The sequence below is a fragment of the Ictidomys tridecemlineatus genome, chromosome 10 (genome assembly GCF_052094955.1).
Source record: "Ictidomys tridecemlineatus isolate mIctTri1 chromosome 10, mIctTri1.hap1, whole genome shotgun sequence".
In the NCBI taxonomy this organism is placed as follows: Eukaryota; Metazoa; Chordata; class Mammalia; order Rodentia; family Sciuridae; genus Ictidomys; species Ictidomys tridecemlineatus.
Window position 1 is genome coordinate 132,579,565 of NC_135486.1, and position 22,553 is coordinate 132,602,117.

The 22,553-nt window shown below is 50.7% G+C and overlaps 1 long non-coding RNA gene across 1 annotated transcript; it reads right to left on the minus strand.

The window, feature by feature from the left end:
• Positions 1-5,843: 5,843 nt before the first annotated feature.
• LOC144367546 (uncharacterized) lies at positions 5,844-15,851 on the minus strand. The gene is made up of 3 exons (XR_013427038.1): positions 14,725-15,851; positions 10,328-10,446; positions 5,844-9,219 (listed from the first exon to the last, which is right to left on the minus strand). It is a non-coding gene; the product is annotated as an uncharacterized LOC144367546 (long non-coding RNA).
• Positions 15,852-22,553: the final 6,702 nt, after the last annotated feature.

Consider the following 22,553-nt stretch of genomic DNA (forward strand, 5'->3'; position numbering starts at 1 on the left):
CTCTGGAGGGGCAGCGGGCACTGGAGTGTGCCAGAGAGCCAGCAGACAGGACGCATGGCCAGGAAGCAGGCTGTTGGTTTAGAGGCAGGGAGAGCCGTGGGGAACTCGGGGTGAGGACAAGGACACTGGGTGTGGGGGGGGTGTGCAGATTTAAATCAACAACATCTGAAGAACCAAAATCAGCATTATGATTGGTGAAATGTGGGAGCTGAGAACGAAGGGGAAGAAGGGTGTGAGGGAATGAGGGCTCCATCCCTTAATCTTTGCGCTTGTGTACACACGCACGTGCACACACACACAATATTATTGCCAGGGATTCTAACAAGCCCATCACCATGACTGACGTCCCCCCTTCCCCAGGACGATCATCAGGAAAGCAGAGGGCAATGTGACAGTCACCCCCTTCAACACTCAGGGGTCCAGTGCCCTGCAGCATCCCGAGGGACAGGCCGTGAACCAGGACTGGCCCCTCCAATCCCTCGGCAGGGCCAGACCTGCCGTCTTGTTAGGACGTCATTTACTCAGACGCAGAACTGTAGCAGCGCCACCCGGGCTCCATGTTCCCATGGTCAGGCGCGGAGCGTAATGGGAATTCCATTAATTTGATGGCTTTAAAGGAGGTGGTTTCCAATTTGAATTATTCGTAAGTTGTGAAATGAGTTGGAGCCAGTTTGTAAAGCAACAAGGAGTCAACACACTGTGTAACCTTGATTTTTTTTTAAAAGTCCCAATGCCATGCAGAATTTTTTTTTCTCCAAACCCATTAGAAAGGGGTTTAAAAAAGTAATAATGCCACCGTCCTCCCACCCCCTCAGGCAAATTAGTAAGACAAATGTTAGCAAAAATCTCTGCAGACGCACCATTATTTACAGAGGGGACAAGGAAGAAGATGCTGTGAAATAAATCATGCTGACAGTTCAATCAAAAAAACTCAGAATATATTATTCATGCTGCTTCTTATGAGTTGGAAAGACACCAGACAGGGAGAGCCAGACTGCACTTCTGGGCCTTATTTACCCATAACAGGTGGGATTCTCAGGTCCCTCGGCCTAATGAAACCTGCGCTAAATGGACAGTTCCCAGCCGTGGGATGCGGCTGAGCCGGAGGCGCTGGGCCAGGGAAGGGTGAGCAGCCAGGTGAGCGCCCTCCCCGGCCAAGGCTGAGCATCAGGGTAAGGGGGACACATACGCAAGCAGACAGTGGGGGACCAGGGCCTCCGACAGGTTCCCAGGGGAAAGCCAGCAGGTGTCACAGCAGAGACCTCCAAGGGGCTCCTTTGTCCTGGGGATGGGGTGAGACCTGACCGCACAGGTGACATTGAACTAGAGTGACCAATGCAGGAGAATCGGGAGGGAGGAGGATCTTGGGAGGGTCCCTCCAATGCAGAGCCCTGCAGTGGGGACAGGACTGTGTGTCTCCTGAACACCAAGAGGTGCCCGAGACCCCAAGGCAGGGAGCGAGGCCAGGCTGGGAGGAGTTGGGTCTGAGAGGGGGACAGGGCTCGGCCAGCAGGGCCTTGCACATAGCAAGCAGGAGTTTGGGGTTTATTCTGAGCACAGGGAGGGCAGCTGGAGGGTCCTAGGTGGAGGGATGACCGGATGTGATGTCACCGTGCTGAAACTTCATGGCTAGCTCAATGATCCAGCCTTGAGCTAGACTGCAGGGGGAACAGGAGGGAGAGTTGGAAAACGGAGTGGGCTCAGGGGTGAGAGTGAGGTTAGCCAGGGAGGCCTCGGTCCAGGGCGAGGGAATCCCTGAGAAAGAAGAGCCATCAGGCACTCGGGCAAGAGGCAGGACCGAGCAGCGGGGACAGTCTCTCCAGTGTGGAAAAATCAACACTAACACACGTGGGTCACCCTGCCTGGGAGAGGGGACGTGGCCAGGAAGGGGGTGCAGAATCCCAGAACATGAGAAACCTGGTCTCTAGGAGGGAGACAGGGCAAGGATGCTCCCAGGGCCCCACAGTCTGACCCCTGGTTCTCAACCCCAGGTGATCCCGACCCAGGGACGGCAGGGCGTGGAGCCATTACGGTGGTCAGGATTGTGAGGGCGCCCTCTAGTGGGCGGAGGCTGGGATTTCAACCCCAGTGTGTGAACTTGGGCTTGTCCTCGATCTCCCTGAGTCTCAGTCAGTGCCTCCCTCTGTAACATGGAGGTGAGATAGTTACCTGCCTCCCCTGGGGAGGTGGAGATAGAGACCCAGGTGGTAGAGGGTCAGGTGATTACCACACCCAGGGGAGGGGCAGGCACTGAGGAAAGACCAGGGGCTGTGGTGTGTTTTAGAAGGTCTCCAAATGGTGGGTAGTGTGAGAGGTCAGGGAAGGCTCTGAAGTGGGTATCAGAACTTTGGGGTTCCTTTGGGGAAGTGAATGGAAAAGTCCTGCCCTGCCTCCCTGCAGACATCAACACAGACCAACATAGAGGCTCCCTGTTTTTAAGGCAAACATGAAACGTGGCCAAGTGGCTCGTTCCATTGAGGATGGTCTGCCTGAGCTCACGTGGGTTGCTATAACAAACTACCAGAGGCTGGGTGTCTTATCAACCACAGAAATGTATCTCTCACGGTTCTGGATGCTGGGAAATCCAAGATCAAAGTGCTGACAGAGTCCACATTGGGTTCTGATTCCTGGCTCGGAGAAGGCCATTTTCTTGATATATCCTCACATAACGGAAGGGGCAGGGATGTCTCTGGGGTCCTTTGTCAGGACAGTAATCTTGCGTGTCAGCTGCGGCTGGGTCTGGGTGTGGGGGTGAAGGCCTCCTGGCCTCCCCCCCAGGCTCCCGGTCCTTCTCCACCCTTCCCGACGCCCTGCCTCGCCTCTCCTCCATCTCCTGCCCTTTTGCTTCTGCATCAGGCAGGACAGGAGGAGGTGCATTCCCTGCATGTTAGTCACAGCTGCCTCTTAGGGCGGGTTCCCTGGAAGCTGAGCTGAGGCAGGGTGTGGGGAAGGGGGTGATTGAGGGGGAAATTGTCGGGAAGCTCCTCTGCGGGAGGGAGACAGCAGAGCAGGGCAGGAGAGAGACCGAGCCAGTCTGCAGCCCGGGCAAGTCTGTCTCCATGGTTCTCCCAGGGAGGAGGGCTCCTGGCAGGACTTGGCAGCTGGAGAGCAAAGATCGGGGACTCAGGGGCCACATGGTTGCACGTACTCCCCTCTGACGTGGTGGCTCAACAGACCCAGGAGTAAACGGGCCACGGGGTCAAGGGACTTGTGGGTCTTGTCCATCACTGTTCCTGGTGCCTGTGGCCTACAGCTGCCCTCCTGATGCCAACAAGTACCAGAGCTGGGACAGACTACCCCGCACAAGATGATCCTCCCTCCCTCGCCTGCCCGGAAGCAGCCCCCAGCCAATGACAGGTGGATACAGAGGGACGAGAAGCCAACCCTCCTGCCCTCTGCAGGGACACCCCAGAGGTACGGCAGAGCCTCTAAAGCTGGGGTCAGCAAACCACATCCATCGGGCCAGATATGACCCACCCTCCATCCAGCTCTGAATCCCCTCTGCCCAGCACAGAGCCTGCCAGGGAGCAGAGAGTCACTATTTATCAAGAAGAACTGAATTAAATTGAAGATGGGTCACAGGTGGCCTCCTCCACCCTGATGCGGGAGACCGGCCGCACTCCTCCGTCTGCCCCCATTTTAGCTAGCTTCCGCACCACGGCACCCAGCCCACGCACATCCTGTCCTCAAAGCTCAGGTTGGACAGAGCTGGCCCCAGGCCAAGTCAGTGACCTCTCATCTGAGCCTGTAGGGTACCTGCGCTGGGGCGCTGGGCCTGGCTCTCCCATGGGATGCCAGGTCCTGAAATTGACCTCTCTGCTCCCCCAGTGGACGGCTGCTGGCCTCACCGGGGCAGGGATCTCGCCTGCCTGGGACCCTCTGTGATTTCAGCATCTAACGGAGCCCTTGGCCCTGGAAACGTCGATACAGTAGTTCAGCAACGCTCCACAGGGAATGTACGCCATGGATTCGGGATTCGCATGTGGAAGAGAGACCCACGCGCCCTCGGCCACTGACGCCGCTCCCACGCCAGGCAGAACCAACCGCAGGGTCCATCAGTGGACAAGCAGATACAGGAAATGTGGCGAGAATGGAAGCCTGTCATCTGCCCCCACGCGGATGAACCCAGAGGACGTTACGTTAAGTGAAATAAGCCAGGCAGAGAGAGGCAAATGCCAGGCGATGGCTCTTAGGTGTGGAGTCAAATGGTGATGAGTGGGGACGGGGACATCAGACGAAGGATAGAACTTCAGTTAGAAAGGATGGAAGAGTTCAGGAGACCCACTGTCTAACAGAGCACTACAGTCACAGCAAGGCCGTGAGAACCGCCAAGAGCCCACCAAGTGTTCTCACCACACCTGAGGGTATCAGGTAACGTGTCAGGTGATGCACATGCTAATGCGCTTGATGTGTATCAGGTGATGCATATGCTAATGAGCTTGTCCTGTGTCAGGTGATGCACATGCTAATGAGCTTGATGTGTATCACGTGATGCATATGCTAATACGCTTGATGTGTATCAGGTGATGCATATGCTAATGAGCTTGTCCTGTGTCAGATGATGCATATGCTAATGAGCTTGACCTGTGTCAGATGATGCATATGCTAATGACCTTGCTGTAGCCATTCATTTTTCAGTGGTTACATATATCGAATCCATGTTCCTCAGCAACTTAGCAAGACCCTGTTTCAAAATTAATTTTTTTAAAAAAAGGACTAGGGATGCTGCTCAGTGGTAAAGTGCCCCTGGGATCAATTCCCAGTACCAAAAAAAAATCATAAATTATAAATGTATGCAATTTTCACTTGACAATGTATAAAAAATCTCCATGGATATTTTGACCCAATATTTCTTCCCATCCAATTTTTATTATAAAAATTTCCAAACATGCAGAAAAGTCAAAAGGCTAGTAAAACAGACCCCGACAAGGGTAATGTTTGCCATCTGTATTTTAAACTATAGCAAACATTCTTGGGGCATTTACTATGTACCCAAATATGCACTCTATGCACCTTCTAAGTACATGGCAAATATCATTTCATCCATCCTGACAAGGAGCACAGAAGAGAAGCACTAGGATTCTCCTCGTTTCACCGATGGGGAAACCGAGGCTTAAAGGAGGTACCTCGATATCCGGTGTTAGATCTGGACCTACAGCTGGGCACTGCAGTGGGATTCCTGACTCCTAGGCTGTGCGGTCACAACATCCCTGAGACTGTGGGAGTCTGCTGTTTCTGGGGAGCTGGAGGCCTTCCTTCCAGAGAGCAGCAACCAGAAGGCAGACAGAGCCTCGCCAGAGAGACAGAGCTGAAATTTGGTGGCCGATCATCAAAGAGATTAACTCCAACAGCGCCTGCCCCCATCCCTTTCCTCCCTGCCATACATCTCTGACACGACCATTATTAGTGACTGGACTCAGAGGCTTGCCACCTTGTATGATCTGAATTGATCCAGTAAAGAATTCTCTGAAAAGCACCATTAAGATGATTTATAGTCTAATTTTGGTTGCTATAGATTCCAAGTCAGACTTATGACTGGGGAGAGAAAGAGAGAAAGAGAGAGAGAGAGAGAGTGAGAGAGAGAGAGAGAGAGAGAGAGAGAGAGAGAGAGAGAGAGAGTGAAAATCCTCTGCTTGCTTGGAATTCAGGCAAAGGTTTCAGTATTGATAGAGAAGCAAGGCCGGCTGGGAAAAAGTCGTATTTTTTAAGTTTACAGCTACCACTCCTGGTTTGGGTTGCTATGGCAACCCCGGGCCTGCAGGGGGGCCTCTGAAGATCTGGAGCTGCCGACAGAAAGCTGATTGATAGGTTTCCCGAACACTGTTGAGACACTGTGTGCTGGAGCCAGATAACATTAGTTTATTTATTAAAATACACATTAAAACACCAGTCGTCTCTCCTGCCCGGGCGCCTCCTTCTAATCATTGTTGTTGAGGAATTGTTAACAGGCTACTGATAGGAACGGAAGGCGGGTCCCATTAGGGAACTAAGCGCCATTTTGCTAGAAATAATGTGCATGGGGCACCGCGGGGCAGGCCCGTGCAGGGTGCCTAATGACACGAGTGCCGTTGATTGATCCCTTGGCCCTCCCCTGCCCACACCCACCTGCAGCTGCGGGGAGTTAGAGCCTGGCTGATTCCAGTTCAGGCTTCTGCTCTTGGCTGGGAGGGGCCTGTGCCAGCGAAGGTCTCCACCTGGGACTTCCCAGGCGCTGCTCTGACAGCCCGGCCCGCGGGAGTGACACTCGGTGCCCTGAGCAGAGTGTGTCACCGTGCCAACGGTCAGAGGGGTCACAGCTTGGGAGCTGGCCCACAACTTCAACAGACCAGCAGGTGTGAACCCCAGTCGTGCTACTTGGGGGACTCCTAACTGAGAAAACTCCTGAAGCCTGGCTTACCCACCTGGAAACGGGCAGGCGGGTGTCACCTCTGTGTTTTGGAGGGTGAGACAGTTCCATTAGCCTTCCTCCCAGGCGAGTGCCTTCAATCCTCACGGAAACTGATAAGAAGGGTACTTCTTTTTTTAAATTAATATATTTATTCTACTTAGGTATATGACAGCAGAGTGCATTTTGATTCATTGTACACAACAGCAGCAAAACTGTTAATTTCTGCAGTACACCCAAAACTTAACACCAAAAAAACAAACAACCCAATCAATAAATGGGCTAAGGAGCTAAACAGACACTTCTCAGAAGAAGATATACAATCGATCAAAAAATATATGAAAACAACTTCAACATCTCCAGTAATTAGAGATTGCAAATCATAGTGCAAATCAAACTACTCTAAGATTTCATCTCACACCAGTCAGAATGGCAGTTATCAAGAATACAAACAACAATAAGTGTTGGCGAGGATGTGAGGGAAAGGCACACTCATACATGGCTGGTGGGACTGCAAATTGGTGCAACCAATCTGGAAAGCAGTATGAGATTCTTTAGAAAACTTGGAATGGAACCACCATTCGACCCAGCTATCCCACTCCCCAGTTTATACCCAAAGGACTTAAAAGCAGCATATTACAGGGACACAGCCACATCAATGTTTATAGCAGCTCAACTCACAATAGCTCAACTGTGGAACCAATCTAGATGCCCTTCAATAGATGAATGGATAAAGAAAATGTGGTATATATACACAACGGCATATTACTGAGCATTAAAAGAGAATAAAATTATGGTATTTGCAGGTAAATGGATGGAGCTGGAGAATATCTTGCTAAGCAAATTAAGCCAATCCCCCAAACCCAAAGGCTGAATGTTCTCTGATAAGTGGATGCTGATCCATAATGGGGCGGCGGGCATGGGAAAATGGAGGAACTGTGATTGGGCAGAGGGGAGAATGAGGAGGGAGGTGGCACAGGGCAGGAATGAAGGTGGGATGAGATGGAGGTCATTACCCTAGGTGCACGTGTGAAGAGGGGTACTTCTCCATTTCCCAGAGGCAGGAACTGAGACTTGGAGAAGTTCAGAAACTGGAGAAGCTGCTCAGCTCCCGGGCTGGGGAAGGACCATCAGAAAAAGAACTCAGCTCTCAGCACGGTCATCCACCCAGGGGGAACGCGGCTTTAGACTAGTGATGGTTACAAAACTGATAGCTCCTGAGACGGCGGGTGCTGCCTAGACATTCTTGGGCGCATGCTACTGACTGTACTGTCTTTATGGTGGTGGCAGTAGGTAGTGTGGCGAGTGCAATGATCGTCCAAACCTCCTCCGGGTGACATTTGCCTAGGCGTATGAGACTCTCCAAGCAGGTGGTTGGCTCTTGCTGTTCCCCATGATAACACGGATCCAGATTCCTGTCAACTCCACAAAATGAGCACCATTCTCTCCCTCCCACAGTGCAGACCCCTCCAGGTTCTCAGGATGAAATCACTGGCGGAGCTCACCGGCTGGGAGGAAGCAGCCCCGGGATTTGAACCAGTCTCCGTAGCGCCATGTGTTCTCCCGTGAGGTCACCGACGTCAAACCACAGGTTGCACTTTAAGGGGTGGCCTGTGGCCTCTCATTCAATCTGTGCATGAAGCATGGACGTCCCTCGACAGTTGAGCAAGATCTCCTTCCGGCTGGGCTCGCGCACCTCGGGAGAGATTATTCTAGTTTATTCTTCAATCGAAGGCAGCTCTGTGCTTAGACGGTTCCTTCTTGCGAAGCCCAGCTTCCAGCCACGTCTTCTCTAGTTCACGTCGCAGAGCGGCACCGACGTCTTCTCTTTTTTATCTGCTGGCCCAGCGCATCTTTGAGGAGGATCCTTATCACCCCTTCGGTCATCCACTCATTTTCTCCCCTGTCCATGTGGTTGTCTAATCATCCACAAATATTTATTGAGGTCCCACTGTGCACCAGATCCTGGGTTCAAGTGCCACATGGGGCAGCATGGTCCTGTCTCCGTGTGGTTTACATTTTAGTTGGGGGCGAAGGTACAAAAAAAAAAAAGCAACCTATTTTTAAAAATAGTTTGATTGACATATTTGATTATAAGTCATAAGAATTTTATGGAAAATTATAGGATTCCAAAGGAGAAAGAAAATATTTCTATGGGAGCACATAATTTGGAAAAATAGGGAATGATTTGGCCAAGAAGATGCCGGATGACAGGTGAGGCATGATGTATATGAGGGAAGGACATCCCAAGGAAGGTGAGGAGCACGTGCAAGGGTCCTGAGACACAGAATCCCCCCTGGCTGTACAGAGTGGGGGGAATTTGCTGGGGCACACTGATGTGAAGCAACTCCACATCTCGCCTCTCGCTTGGCATCGTAAAAGCAGATAGGAGAGCAGGGACAGGGTCCCGAGTGCAGCCCACAGGCTGGGAACAAGTTGGGCTCACTACGGTCATCCAGACTCAATCCCTGAAGACCTCTGTGGCTGACCACATTGGTGCACACCAGGATCCTCTTATTTAAGTTGCCACCCCTGTCCTCATAGGTTTCTATTTTTAAATTTCCTTATAAAATAGAAAAGGGTGGGGAGACAGGCAGGGGATGTGGAAGACAGAAATCCAGCTACAGCCCTGGTCCCCACAAAGGGTCATCAAGTCCGACGGGCGAGGGGCTGCCACAGGTGTCCCATTCTCCCACATGCGGCGTCCGCTCGGCTTCCTGCCGCTGGCCCCGACACCCAACCTCAGCACCCCGTGGACGCTGTCTTCTGTCTTCCTTCTGAAGGGGCCGCTGTGTCCTCCGTCAGCTCGGTGGCGGATGGCCTTCAAGCCACCGCTGGGGAGAAGGAAGATGGACTTCCGCCACCCAGAACGAGCTCTCGGGCAGGACGGGAGGTGGGGGGCTCCGGGTCCTCCCTCCCCCCCTCTGCGTGTCCACGTCCCCGGGCGCCTGAAGGGACAGCCCACCCAGGGTCCCACGCCCCGGCTCCAGGGGGAGACCTGGCAGGGCCTGGTCGGTCTCCTGGGCTCAAGGCCAGCTCAGCTGCTGTCCCCACCTGCATGTCCCAAGGCCCTCACAGCGGCTTCCTCCTCTGAGGAAGTCCTGAGATGGAGTGATGATCCCGGTGCCCAGGAGTGACAGTGGAGGGGAGCTCAGCACAGTGCCCGGCACACAGCCCTGCAGGGCTCTGTTGACATCGTGTGGCAGCAAGGCCAAGTTCTTCTACCTGGCCTTCCACCCAGGGAGCAAGCAAAGTATGCAAGACTCCCTCTGCCTCTCCCCTTCCCTCTCCCCCCTTCTCCCTCTCCCCCTCTCCCCCCTCTCCCTCCCCCTCTCCCTCTCCCCCCTCCCCCTCCCCCTCTCCCCCTCTCCCTCTCCCCCCTCCCCCTCCCCCTCTCCCCTTCTCTCTCCCCCCCTTCTCCCTCTCCCCCTCCCCCTCCCCCTCACCCCCCTTCCCCTCCCCCTCTCTCTTCCTTTCAGCCTCTCCTTTTCCCCCTCCCCTCCCCCTCTTCCCCCTCCCTCCCCCTCCCCCTCTCCCCCCTCCCCCTCCCCCTCTCCCTCTTCCCCCTCCCCCTCTCCCCCCTCTCCCTCCCTTTCTCCCTCTTCCCCGCTCCCCCTCCCCTTCTCCCCCCTCTGCCTCCCCCTCTCCCTCTTCCCCCCTCCCCTCCCCCTCTCCCCCCTCTCCCTCCCCTTCTCCCTCTTCCCCCTCCTCCTCCCCCTCTTCCCCCCTCCCTTCCCCCTCTCCCTCCCCTTCCCTCTCCTCCTCCCCCTCCCCCCCCAATATAATATCTTTCCGCAGCCTCACAGCTGCCTCTGAGAGCTTTGCCACACTCTCACTTGCGTTCCTTCCCCTGATCCTTCAACTACCCCCAAAACAGGTGTGGGCAGCGCTCTTGTTTGGCTGTCCCAAAAGCCACTTGCAACCTTTTTCCCCTCTACTTACCTCCCACCATCGAGAAGATGAAAAGAAATCAGACAGCGGCTTCCCCATTCTCCATGTATTTTGGCGCAGAGTGTGACTCTCTGTTTTGGCTCCTGAGATGGGAGAGAAGAGCGCTCCTCCTAGAAAGGAGTGTTTACGAAGGCTTGATTTGCCTGACAAGTGAAGTTAGCCCTCTCCTTCCTCCCTTCTTAAATGTGGATGTGATGACTGGTGCTGCAGCAGCCTTCTTTCACATGTAAGGATGGGACGCTGGCATGGTAGAATACGTACACAAAAAGAGCTTGGGTCCTTTTCATTTTTTTGGTACTGAAGATTCAACCCAGGGGTCTCAACCACTGAGCCTCATCCCCAGCCCTTTTTATCTTTTTATATTTTTATTATGAGACAAGGTATCACTAAGTTGCCTAGGGCCTAGCAAAATGGCTGAGGCTACATTTGAACTTGCCATCTTTCTGCCTCACCCTCCCACGATGCTGGGTCACTGTCACCACGCCCTTCAGAGCTTGACTTCTTGAAAGTAACAGCTAATTGCTGAGCAAACCTTGAGACTCACGTGTGTCTTTAGGTTTGATGCCATTTTTCATAGATATTTCTGCTATTTGCATAAGAAGCATCCCTAACTGATACCAGGGTCTTGGTCTGTGCTTCATAGATGGGGCTGGGGAAGAAGGTTGGGAAGATTCCAAAACTTCTTAACAGCTGTTAAGTAGAAGACCTGGAACCCAGTCCGGGGTTCTCTCTGGTTCTGGACCTAAAGCGCTTTACCAGTACCACTCGGCTCTACGCTTTGGACAGACATTTCCCCGCCCCACCACCCCTCCTCCGCTGATTTCAATTCCAAGTCTGATGGCAGGTCCGAGCCCTGCCCCCCCTACAAGTCTTTCCCTGCTTAGTCTGTCCCCAGGGAGCTCTGCTTCGTGGATATCTGCTCTTCCACGAAGCCACCACCCTACAGCGTGACCTTGGAGAGCTTTCCAGGGCTTCAGAGGCAGGTACCCTTGATCCTGCCCACTGCACCCCCAGGATGCCACCACGTCCCTTGAGCTCCGAGAAGCCCATCCGGGAATGGAGTCGGAGACTGACTTAACCGAGACTGATTTAAAGCCTGGGTCTTCTGTGGCTTGCTGGGTGACTCTGGGGGTCATGAGCTCATCTCTCCACATCCCGTGCTGCCTGCAGGTATTAATGAGGAAACCGCTTGCAGAGCAAGGAGCCGCGTGCCTGGCGCCTAACAGACACTTGACTGCTGCAGCCCACTGTCACCGCCATGCGTTAGCTTCTTGGGCACTGTCTTAGGGTGAGGGCCAAGCAATAGAGATAGCATGAGTTCAATTAGCAACTGCTGATGGGATGGTCCATTGACTATTTCATTAAGGACTCACTGAGATGTCATTTATCTCCAGGCAATGTGCTCGGTGATGGACTTCAAAGATTTTTTAAAAGTCAAATAAAACAACCCCTGTCCTTGACAATGAGTGAATGACTATAATGCAATGTGTCGAATTCCATAATAAGAAATTTCATGAGATTTATGGAGACTCCAAACAAGAGCACTTTTTTAAATCTAGGAAGGCTTCCGGGAAGCGGTCCCAAATTGACTCCCAAAGAAAAATAGATTCTGGATTAGAGGCTCTGAGATTCCCTTTCTGGGCCCCAGAACGTGTTTTCCCTGCCAGGAGGAAGTTCTAGAAAGTTCTAGACATGGAGGTACATCTGAGCTTGGGGGGTGGGCTCAGATCTGTGTCTATGGTAATTGCTTTTTCATCTCAGGACTTCTGCCTGGAGGCCTCCTGGGTGGTGAGCACAGTGACCCCCATCTCCCCCTCCACTCCCTGTTAGGCGGGATGCATATTCTTAGAAGCAGCCTGCCCAGAAACAAAGGTAGATTCTGCAGGGCAGGACTCGCCAAAGCCCCGTTCTTATTTGAAGTTCTGATTTAGGGAAACAACGTGGGTTTTTCTTTCCTTTGCAAAAAGATCCTCTGCCTCTACATCCCAGGCAGAGGCTTGGCAGGGCTCCATGCACCTGCCAAAGTCACCAGCAAGGGTTGATGGATTCTGCGATTCCTCCCAGGCTGGACGTGGGCTCTGTCAGTGCTCGCAGGACCTCCAGCAAGGGATGCTGTTGGAAGGCTTCAGCCGGCCAGCTGGGCCACAGGCGGGGGCTGGAGAGTCAGCGGCAAGGACAAGGCTGACAGTGAGCCCCTGAGGTTGGTGCGTTTATAAAATAGCAAAGGTCGTCAGAGCCTCCTCAGCTGGGCGCTGTGCTGCTGGAGGGCCGGCGTGTTCCCGCTAGGATAATGTCACAGGATAACATGGAGCGTTTGGTAGGTCTTGGGTGCAATATTCACTCACCAAATACTCGCTGAACTCCTCTATGTGGCCTGGCCATCCCAAACAGCAAGACAGCCCTGCGTGGTGTCTGTGAGGTTCTTGGACTGGATGCAGCAGGAAGAGAGGGCACTGAAATCTTCCCACCTGACTGCAAACCCCAAAGCAGTGCCCACCCTGACGGTTTGGGCCTCTTCCAAACCGTCTGTCTGGATGGAGCGATTTTCTTTAACTTGCACAAAGGGGCACACAGATGTGGTTTAGGCGAGCCCCTCCACCCGGAGTATGAGACAGTCATGAGTCACACATTCGTGAAGGTTTTATTCTAGAAGCAAAGGAGGAGTGGGGGCCGTGCACACCTGTCATCCCAGTGGCTCGGGAGGCTGAGGCAGGAGGATCTCGAATTCAAAGCCAGCCTCAGCAAAAGCAAGGCACTAAGCAACTCAGTGAGATCCTGTTGCTAAATAAAATACAAAATAGGGCTGGGGATGGGGCTCTGTGGTCGAGTGCCCCTGAGTTCAAAGGAGGAGGAGGCCAGAAGGCAGACAAGCAACCTAAAGATATTCAAGATGACTTCAGATTATGCTCAGGGCAAAGAGGAGGCTGCTGGAGTGCTATTAATATGATAACGGGGGAAGGGTGCCACCTTAAATGAATGGTCAGTGGAAGCTTCCTCAATGATTAGCATCTCAGCTCAGGCTGAAGGTACAAAATAACTGGTCATTGAAAACCTGGAGGTTCAGCGTATGCAAAGAATGCAACAGTCTAACTATGGGGCATTGCGTGTGACTTCCCAGGGCATTTATTTGAGGCCAGGAGGACTTTCCTGTAATAGGAACTGCACTTCCATCTGGGTCCTGACATTGTTCATCTGCTTCGAATCAATCGATTCCTTGCTATTCTTGGTGGGCAGAAAGTCTTTGCAAAACTTGACCTTTCCCGAGTGTTATCAATACAGCTAATAGTGAGGCTGTCAGAAATGTCCAGCCATCCGGCACATCAGGGGCTCTCGGATTGGTTCAGAATTTCTGCTGCCCTTGGAATGTGTCGATGTGTGGGGAAGAGTCTTTCTTTGCCAAATTTCAATTGTGCTTAAGGAGTGGATTCATTTTGTGCCCCTGTATTTTTTTTACATGCATAAATGTCTGTTGGTGAGTCCCCAGGGAGCAGGGGCTCGGGGTCCCTCAACACCAAAACAGTGTACAGGTCAAATTGTACACAGTCAGTGCTCTTGTGTGCTGAGGCTGCTCTCAGGGCCCTCCACCCCTGTGCTGGCTCCTTAGTTAACTGATAAGATCCAAAGATAATTGGAAAATCCAAAGCCCCAGTCGCAGGCTGGTGAGGTTCACCTAGACATTGAGCCTTGAGGATGGCTGTGCCTTTTTCAATACTTGGCCAGTTCAGCAATGAGCTGCCCTCTTAAAGGACCCCTACAAAGACTTTTTATCCTCATAAGTGCATCAGGGAATCATGTAAAATTTACTGGATGTTTTATGGCACAGATGAGATTCTATATTGCACCCCAGTGTTGACAAGCTAAAATTTCTTTCTTATCACCAAAGTTCGATTTCCCATACAATCTAGCAACCGGGTTTCGCCCTGCCTCCAACTTCCCAAAGAGTCCTCCACTTCACCACTCTCTCTCCTTCTCCCCTGCCCTGTCCTTCCTCAGAGCTTCCTGAACAATCACTGGACTCTGTTCAAGTGGAGGCTCATAACAGCTTCTTAGAGAATATAATCATCTCCGTGTGATTTTACCTTGCAGTCTCTCAAAGTATTTTGAGCCTAAGAGATGCTCAACTAACAGCTCAGGGTAGCAACGTAGCCCCGTGCAATCTATGATATACCCGGCTGTGAAAAGAGGGAGCGACAGACGGAGTCTAATCTCTCTCATGCGACTGGAGAACCAGCCCCCCCACTTTTTTTCTTTTTTTGGTGCAGGGGGAGTTCTTTGGTCCTGGACTCTCCAGAATGGAGTCGCTCCAGGCTGCTGAACCGTTCGTCATTTCTAAATGTATATGTTTACATGGAGGTGGAGGAAAAAAAAACCAAAACAAAACATCTTACCTGGATACTTCATGGCTTAGGAGCCAATTTGGAGCTAGAAACCAGTGTCACCGAGACCTAGTTAGTGACCACTCCCCTATTCCTCTTTTCTAAAAGCAATCTGCTTTTAAAGTCCAAAGTACTTTCCTCAGCACCCTGGTGGCTGGCCTCAGCTAAGGGGACCCCTGAGGACATGCAAATCTAGTGGGTGGATCACCTTCTCTCTCTGCTAGAGAAAAGGAACCACGTGAAGACAGAAGCTGAGCTGGAAAGTTCTAGAGACCTACGTATCAGCAGGTGAGGGACAGAGAAGCTGACTGAGGAGGGAGGTAAGGATGCAGTCGGGGACGTGGTGTGGGCGCTCTGGAGTTCAAGGTCCCCTGTCTCTTACGTTTATTTCCACAGCTTCCCTCTGGGTCCTGAGAGAAGCCTTTCTTTCATTTGTCTGTCTGGGTGTATGTCCGTGGCCCATGCACCAGACTCTCCTGACCAACCACACCTTCTCACCAAAACAGAGGCCCCCCTCAGCTCCCCCTGGGAGCCCCCTGAGCCCATGGAGTTGGGATTTATCCTCTGGGGCGTCTTCCTTACCCGGCTGTGAGCCAGCTGAAGTCAAGGTCTGTGCTTTTGTCCCTGGATCCCTTCCTAACTCAGCGCTAAGGGCAGAGTAAATGCCTAATAAATGTTTGTTGCATCAAATGAAGAACAATGTCATGTGCAGAATAAAATCATGTCCATATCGATTTGCTCCGAGCCCTTCTTACCACAGGAGACCAGGACTCCACAATCGGCTTAGAGCAGTGCGTTTCCAGGTTGCACCAATCACAAGCCACTTTGGGGGCTTTTCTAAAAATAAGCCCATTCCCTTAATTACATCGCTGCCTCTGCAGAACCAGCCTGCCCCTGTGGGGGCTTCAGAATGCAAACTCGTGCGGGGGGTGGGGGGACCGCCATATTTCGTTATTGAACCAGCCCTTGACCCACCTCTTTAGACCAATGGAATCCTACAATGAGATGGGCTGGCCCCTCCTTTCTCTGTTTTCTTCTCATTGCAAGGGTGATGTCACCAAACTGATTATGCAAATAGTGTCACAGGTGGTGTGGGTGTCCTCCTCCTCAGGACAGAATCCATTTCCCCACACAGTGACCTTGTTCTGCCCCCCCACACTTCCTCACCCCCCATCCAAGCTGGTGACAAGTGAGACGGTTCTTATGGTGAAGCCGTCATTTATGGAAAAAGCACGGGATTGTTTTTTCCTGTAGCTGTGCAGTTGACCAAATTGACCCTTAGGCAATTGGATAAAAAGAAAATGAAATTTAAACTCAGAAAATAAAATCGAGAGGGTTAATGTAGAACAAAAATCCACATCTTAAAATAATAACAGAGGGTTTATGCTAAAGTATGGTTTCAAAAGGCCTGAACAGGCCTGGAGCTGGGTTAGCTCAGGGAATGATTAGAACAAACACTGCAGGCTGGCTCACGTTCACCTACTCGGGATTTTGCCTGGGTACTTAAAAATGAACTAATAAAAATAATTAAGCATGCTTCACACGGTAGCGCTTTCTTTGGGTAAATTTGCAAATTTTAATATTTACATGTAAACTATCAAAAGTCTGAAACTTCATATGCATATTATTTTTTTATAAAAATGCATAGGGGTTTGTGGAGAAATGTGATTCTATCTTAAATTTGTTAATCCAGAATTAGATACTTTACCCACCGGGCCATTTGATTTATATGTCCCCTTTCCTAGAACAGTAGTTCTTCACTCATACGTGCATTAGAATGCCCAGCAGAGATTTGAAAATGTTTTTCCACCCAGTTCAATTAAATTAGAATCTCAAAGTGTGAGACCCAGGCCGTGGTATTTTTTGAAGCTCTTCAAATGATTCTAATATACAAACACACAGAGCTACTGTCCTCGGTGTGTTTGAGAGGGCAAATCATCTGCTGTCATTAAATAGCAAACACTCATTTCCAAAAATAGGTCTCTAACCACCTGGTATAGACAAGCAGAACACAGGCATGATAATGAGGACCAGGTTTGGAGAAGGGGCTGCAAAATATGGATGGATAAACATCTCTGGGTAAGTTATTTGAGTCACATCTACACAAGTCAGATGCCTCGGTGAGCACGTCATCCGCTGCAAATTCATGAAGCCAATGTTAATTTGTTCAGGGGTCAGGATAAAGGCTGCAGGCTGAGCTGCTGTCAGCTTGGAGGTCCTGGGGGATGGTTCATTGATCACCATTAGAAGCATCTGTCCTACCTGGTTGTGTGGAACTCTTTGCCCTCCTCATCACACGCTGCTGACCAGAACACCACAAAATGATGCCAACAGCCCTTCAAACAGAACAGGCCAGACATTTAGAGGTATGGATAGGATTTTACAATTTTTCAATGCAGAGCACTTCAATTAAATGTGAAATTATTATTCAGTCAGCTACTGGTTATGATATGGCCACGGTAAAAATAAGGGGAAAAAATGTGCATGACTTCACTGAAGTATAGAAAATAATCACTGAGACAAATTTCACACTGGAAGTTGCTGTTAAGTTCAGCAATCCAACTTCTACATTTTCTGTATGTGGAATCTGACACCCGAAGCTGAGATTCCTAATCCTCAGACTATCCCTCTTTCTATCCTACCCCAAGCTGACTTTTTGGAAGTACTATATCCCTGCTCCCAAATGGCAGATTAGCAGTATTTCGACAAGGTGGCAGAGGACAAGTGGTTTCCAGAGTTAGTTTGGGCCAGAACTAACTAGAACACCTATCTCCTCCCTCCAGGTCAAGAATGACCTCACCTGTAGCAGCCCCAGACCAACCATATTCCACTCTAAATCTCCACCTCAGAAAATATTAGTTGAATCATTTTGAATGAGACAATTCACCTCTAGAGACCTCAATATCCTCATCAGTAAAATATACGTAAAGAAAAATCTGTCCTGAAGGGCAGTTGGGAGATAAGTGAGATCAAAAGAAGTCAGTAGACTTTTTCTATATGGGGCCAGGTAAATAAATACTTTAGGCCTTGCAGGACACATGAGTTCCCCATTGCATATTCTCTCCTTTTTCTTTTTCTTAAAAAAAAACTTTTAAAATGCAAAAACAAACAAAAAAACAACAAAAACAGATGGGTGCAGTGGCACATGCCTGTAATTCCAGCAGCTCAGGAGGCTGAGGAAGGAGGATCTCAAGTTCAAAACCAGCCTCAGCAACGGCAAGGTGCTAAGCAACTCACTGAGACCCAGTCTCTAAATAAAATACAAAATAGGGGGATGTGGCTCAGTGGTCGAGAGCCCCTGAGTTCAATCCCTGATACAAAAAAACAAAATATCAAAATAAAATCAACACCACTGGCTCATGGGCCATAGAGAAGCAGGCCTCAGGCAATCATTTTCCATGGCTGATCAAGACCACATGCTCCAAGAATGCAGGACCCAGGGAAGTCTTAGAATTGCGTATTCAGCACCTAGGACAGCGCCAGATGCCCGTATATTCGCTCAATGACTATCTGATTGAATGCCATATGTAAAGGGTTTCGTTCAAAGTCTAACGGGTAAAAATCGCTGTTTTTATTCACGGTTACTGTTTCTGCATGCATAGCTCCAGCAGGATGAGACAAAATAAAGAGATACAACGATAGGTGTTCGGAGAGATTGGATGGATGAGTAGGCTAATAAAAGAATTTGGAGGAAACACACAACTATCGCCTGAAGGAGCCAGGAAAAGTGTTTCAGACAAGGAGGCACTTCTCTGGGCTTGGAAGCATAGGGAGACTTTGGAGGAATGGATAAATGAAGAGGGTAGTTCTCCGCACTCCAGGGGAAGAGTGGAAGGAGTCAGATACCTGCTACAGTTTCATGCATGATATCAGGGACGAGGTGCCTCATTCTATGATTTCCTGGGACATGGAACTCAGTAGTCGTTGAATAGGACCTAGGAAAATTCCCACCAGAAGAATTGACCCCTCGTCATCTTACATTTTCAATGATGACAGAACTTCGTGATGACAAACGTGGTCTTGGGTGACTGGTGGACAGGAAGAGACCCTCAAGGCCTCCCGTGACTTACCATGGAGTGGACGGAACCGGACCAGCTACTCTGATCCACTGCCAGCCCCTCAACAGCTCCAGGAGCTGATTCTGCACACAGATTGTGGCTAAGCCCGGGAACTTCAGGGGACTCGGACACTGTCATTGCCTTTTGGGTTCCTGGCTGTGCATATAAGTTGGAGACCTGGAATTGAGAATTCAGGCCTAGGATACAGCCTGGAGCATCACATTAGAGATACACATTCTCTCTCCTCCTTCCCACTCCATACCTCCAACACACACTCTGAGGAGCTGTTGCCGGGCCACCACTAGGGCACAGGGTGATGTTAATCTGGTCACTAAAAGGAATGTAAATGAATTCCTACCTCCAAACAGGCACGGTAACATCCCACCAGAGTGATCATTAGCACATTTGTTCATCTCATTATCACTAACCGATGAGGAAATTATCCCAAACAGTGAAATCATTTGCTCCAGGTCACACAGCTGAACGGCGGAGTGAAGTCTTTCTGTTTTTTTCATGAAATCATGTGACTTACCAAAACACGAATTCTAAATGGCTAGCATCCCACTCATTTCCCAAGAATGGGTTTAGGAAGACAGAAGTCTTTGAGTCTCTGAGCAAGGGTTTGACCCCGACAGGGAAGGCAGATGGAGTGAAGATAAAATTCAAAGACATTTTCCTTGGGTAGAGAAGCCCCCGATTTCATTCATCCAATAATGAACTTCACGGGGTCTCATGTGAGTATCAGAGCTGGCATGATGATAACATCCACCCAATTATCAGCCCACTGCTGTAGTCAATGTTTACACAAATATTAGTCCCAGGTTTGCAACCCGGGCTGCATAAAGCAGCTGCCATAAGGCATCAGGGTGAGCTAGGCTTGGACCAAGGAGACCAAGCCTGCCTCATCTGGAATAATTAGCCACGTCCGTTAACTGTAACCTCTGGATTCATCAAGCTAGAGCTATTTCGGGTACAGATGCAAGGATGTTCTCCATTTCATTCAAGTCTTCCAGGTTGATCAATAAAAAGATGAATATGGTGCCTGTGTGTCTGGCATCCAAAGACAGAGAGAAAGAAAGAGAAATGACCTCGATGAACAACAACAGTACTTGCATTTCTTAGAGTACCTAGGAGGCCCTGAGCAAACCAGGAGGGTTCAAGTACGTGATGGATTTCTGCTGTCCAATTTAATATTTAATATTTTAATATTTAATCCAAAAGCTGTGTGCTGCATCTCTTAAGTCACCGAATATTAGTAAGTGAAGCTATTAAAAGCACTGACTGTTTTAGGTCCAGGCAGAGCAGAGCCCGCCCTAAGTGGCAGGTGACTCTGGGCACCTTGTTTTGTTTCTGAAAACACGGATTTATTTCTTAAATATTTATTATTAATGCTACCCAGTCTTCTCCTAGCGCCGGGTCTTCCAAGGAGCACTCTGGCTACACAGCAACATCTGTCTTCATGAGCTTCCCTGCAGGAAGGAGACTGGACGACCTTTGGCCTTCCTACAGGGGGGAGAACCGAGTCCCGGGGAGAGCAGACGCGTTTTCCCGGGTCGCAGAGTGACTCGATTGGGTCTACTCAAGGTGAAGGTGCTGGAGCCAGCGTCTGTCAGCTGCCACAGTGAAACCTCACTGGGGAGGGAGACCGTGCTCAGCTCGTCCGGGCTATAAAGATGCCGCAAGCTTTGCTCTGGCCCAGGGAGGGATTTTCATTTGGTGGGAAATAGTGCTGGATTGATGATGGATCATGACAGTCAGGGACAAGAGGTGGTGTCTCCAACCAGGCCAGCGGGTTGGAGGGGGCTTCTGGCGAAGAGGTCATCTGCAGTGATTGGCAAAGGGCTTCATAGAAAATAATCACCCGAGGGAGCAAGTGGCTCACGGGAAGTCGGGTGTCCAGGGTGGGAGATGCTCCAGGAAGAGGCACGGCATGGCACAGTCCCGCTGCCCGTGTAGGTCACCTGGCTCCGGTGTGTGCTTCCCATCGGTCCCTTTGTCTGAGGTACGTGGAGCGGCAGACGGGAAAAGAAACAGGCTACACGGCACAGCAAGAGTACGCGCCTGGTCAGACAATCCGCTTCCCCCAGGTCCTGATCTTCCTTTAAAGTTCGATCTCAGTGATCCTCAGTTTTCTCATCTGCCCAGTGGGAGTTATAACCACACTTCTGTTAAAGTTGGTCCAAATCGAACATGAAACAATGATCCTAAAGTCCCTAGCACAACTCCTGGCGTGGAGTAGGTGTTTAATAAAGGTTAGAGACCTTTAAAACTGGCTTCAGTTTGGGCCTTTCCTGCACCAGGACACTGTGGTATGGTATGCCTGACCGCGTCGTCCGTGGAAGTGGCTATAACAAAAGACCACAGACTGGGTGATTTGCAAACAAGCACAGTTCTGGAGGCTGAGGAGTCTGATGTCAAAGTACCTGTACATTTGGGGTCTGGGGAGGGCACCATCGCTGCTTCAAAGACAGAGACTTCTCGCCGTGTCCCCGCAGTGCAGGAGGGGGAACATGGTCCCTCGGAGCTGCTTGATGGGGACATTCATCTGACTCATAGATGTCCCACCCCGTCTCCTGATCTGCTCCCTAAGACGCCACCTCTCACGACTGTTGCATTGGAAATTAGGTTTCCACAGACGAACACTGCGTGGCCCGGGCCTTCGGGTCACAGGATGCAGTTCATGTTTTGATCCAGGTGGGGAAACCTTCATGGGAACAGCAGGTGACTGTCCCTTGAAAGCCTCGTCCCCAGGGAGTCAGCACACATGTCACGTGGCAAAGATGACCAGGACGTCTCTAGGATGGTAGGTGGGGACTGAATACTGTTCACAGACTGTATTTAGACCACAGCTGGCCCAGGGACTGTCCATGGTTGGAATGTCACTTATCTCTCTTCTTGAGACAGCCAGGGGCAGTTACTCCCGGGGTGGATAAATACCGTGGTCCTGTTCCCTGGACGAGTCCTCGTTTCTTGGTTCCCCAGCACGCCTAGCAGTGACGGGCAAAGGGGGTGTGGGTCTGAGCCAGGGCAGCTGCTGATAACTGCGCATCTTCAGCCACCGAAGGGACCCTGATTCCCAGGTGCAAAATGGGAAGTGTTCAACTGGACGACGTGTGGGAGCCCCTTCTAGGCCTGAACTGCTGTCCTCTGGCAAGTTTTGAGCATAAACAGACACGGCTACAAAAGGGAGCAGGGGCTGATGGGAAGAGCCGGACCTCGGGGTCCCACGAAGGTGTGTGAGTCCTGCAGAGCTTTGCTCACAGGGTGACTTCACTTCCCAGAGCCTCGGGGACAACAGTGCCTACTTCACAGGGTGGATAGGAAGGTGAACTGGCACGGGATTCTCAGTGGTGATGAATGCAAAAGTGGGGAAGGAGGAGGAACCAACCCAGATGCCCTTCAGTAGATGAATGGATTAAAAATGTGGCTTATACACAATGGAATATTACTCAGCAATAAAAGAGAATAAAGTCAGGGCATTTGCAGGTCAATGGATGGAGTTAGAGAAGATAATGCTAAGTGAAGTTGGCCAATCCCAAGAAAACCAAATGCTGAATGTTTTCTTTAACATAAGGAGACTGATTCATAGTAGGGTAGGGAGGGGGAGCCTGGGAGGAACAGACGGACTCTAGACAGGGGTGGGAGGGGAAGGGAGGGGCAGGGGGTGATTAATGATGAACATTATTATCCAGAATACAGGTATGAGGACACGACGAATTGGTGTGAATATACTCTGTATACAACCAGAGAGATGAAAAAATGTGCTCCATGTAAGTTATAAGA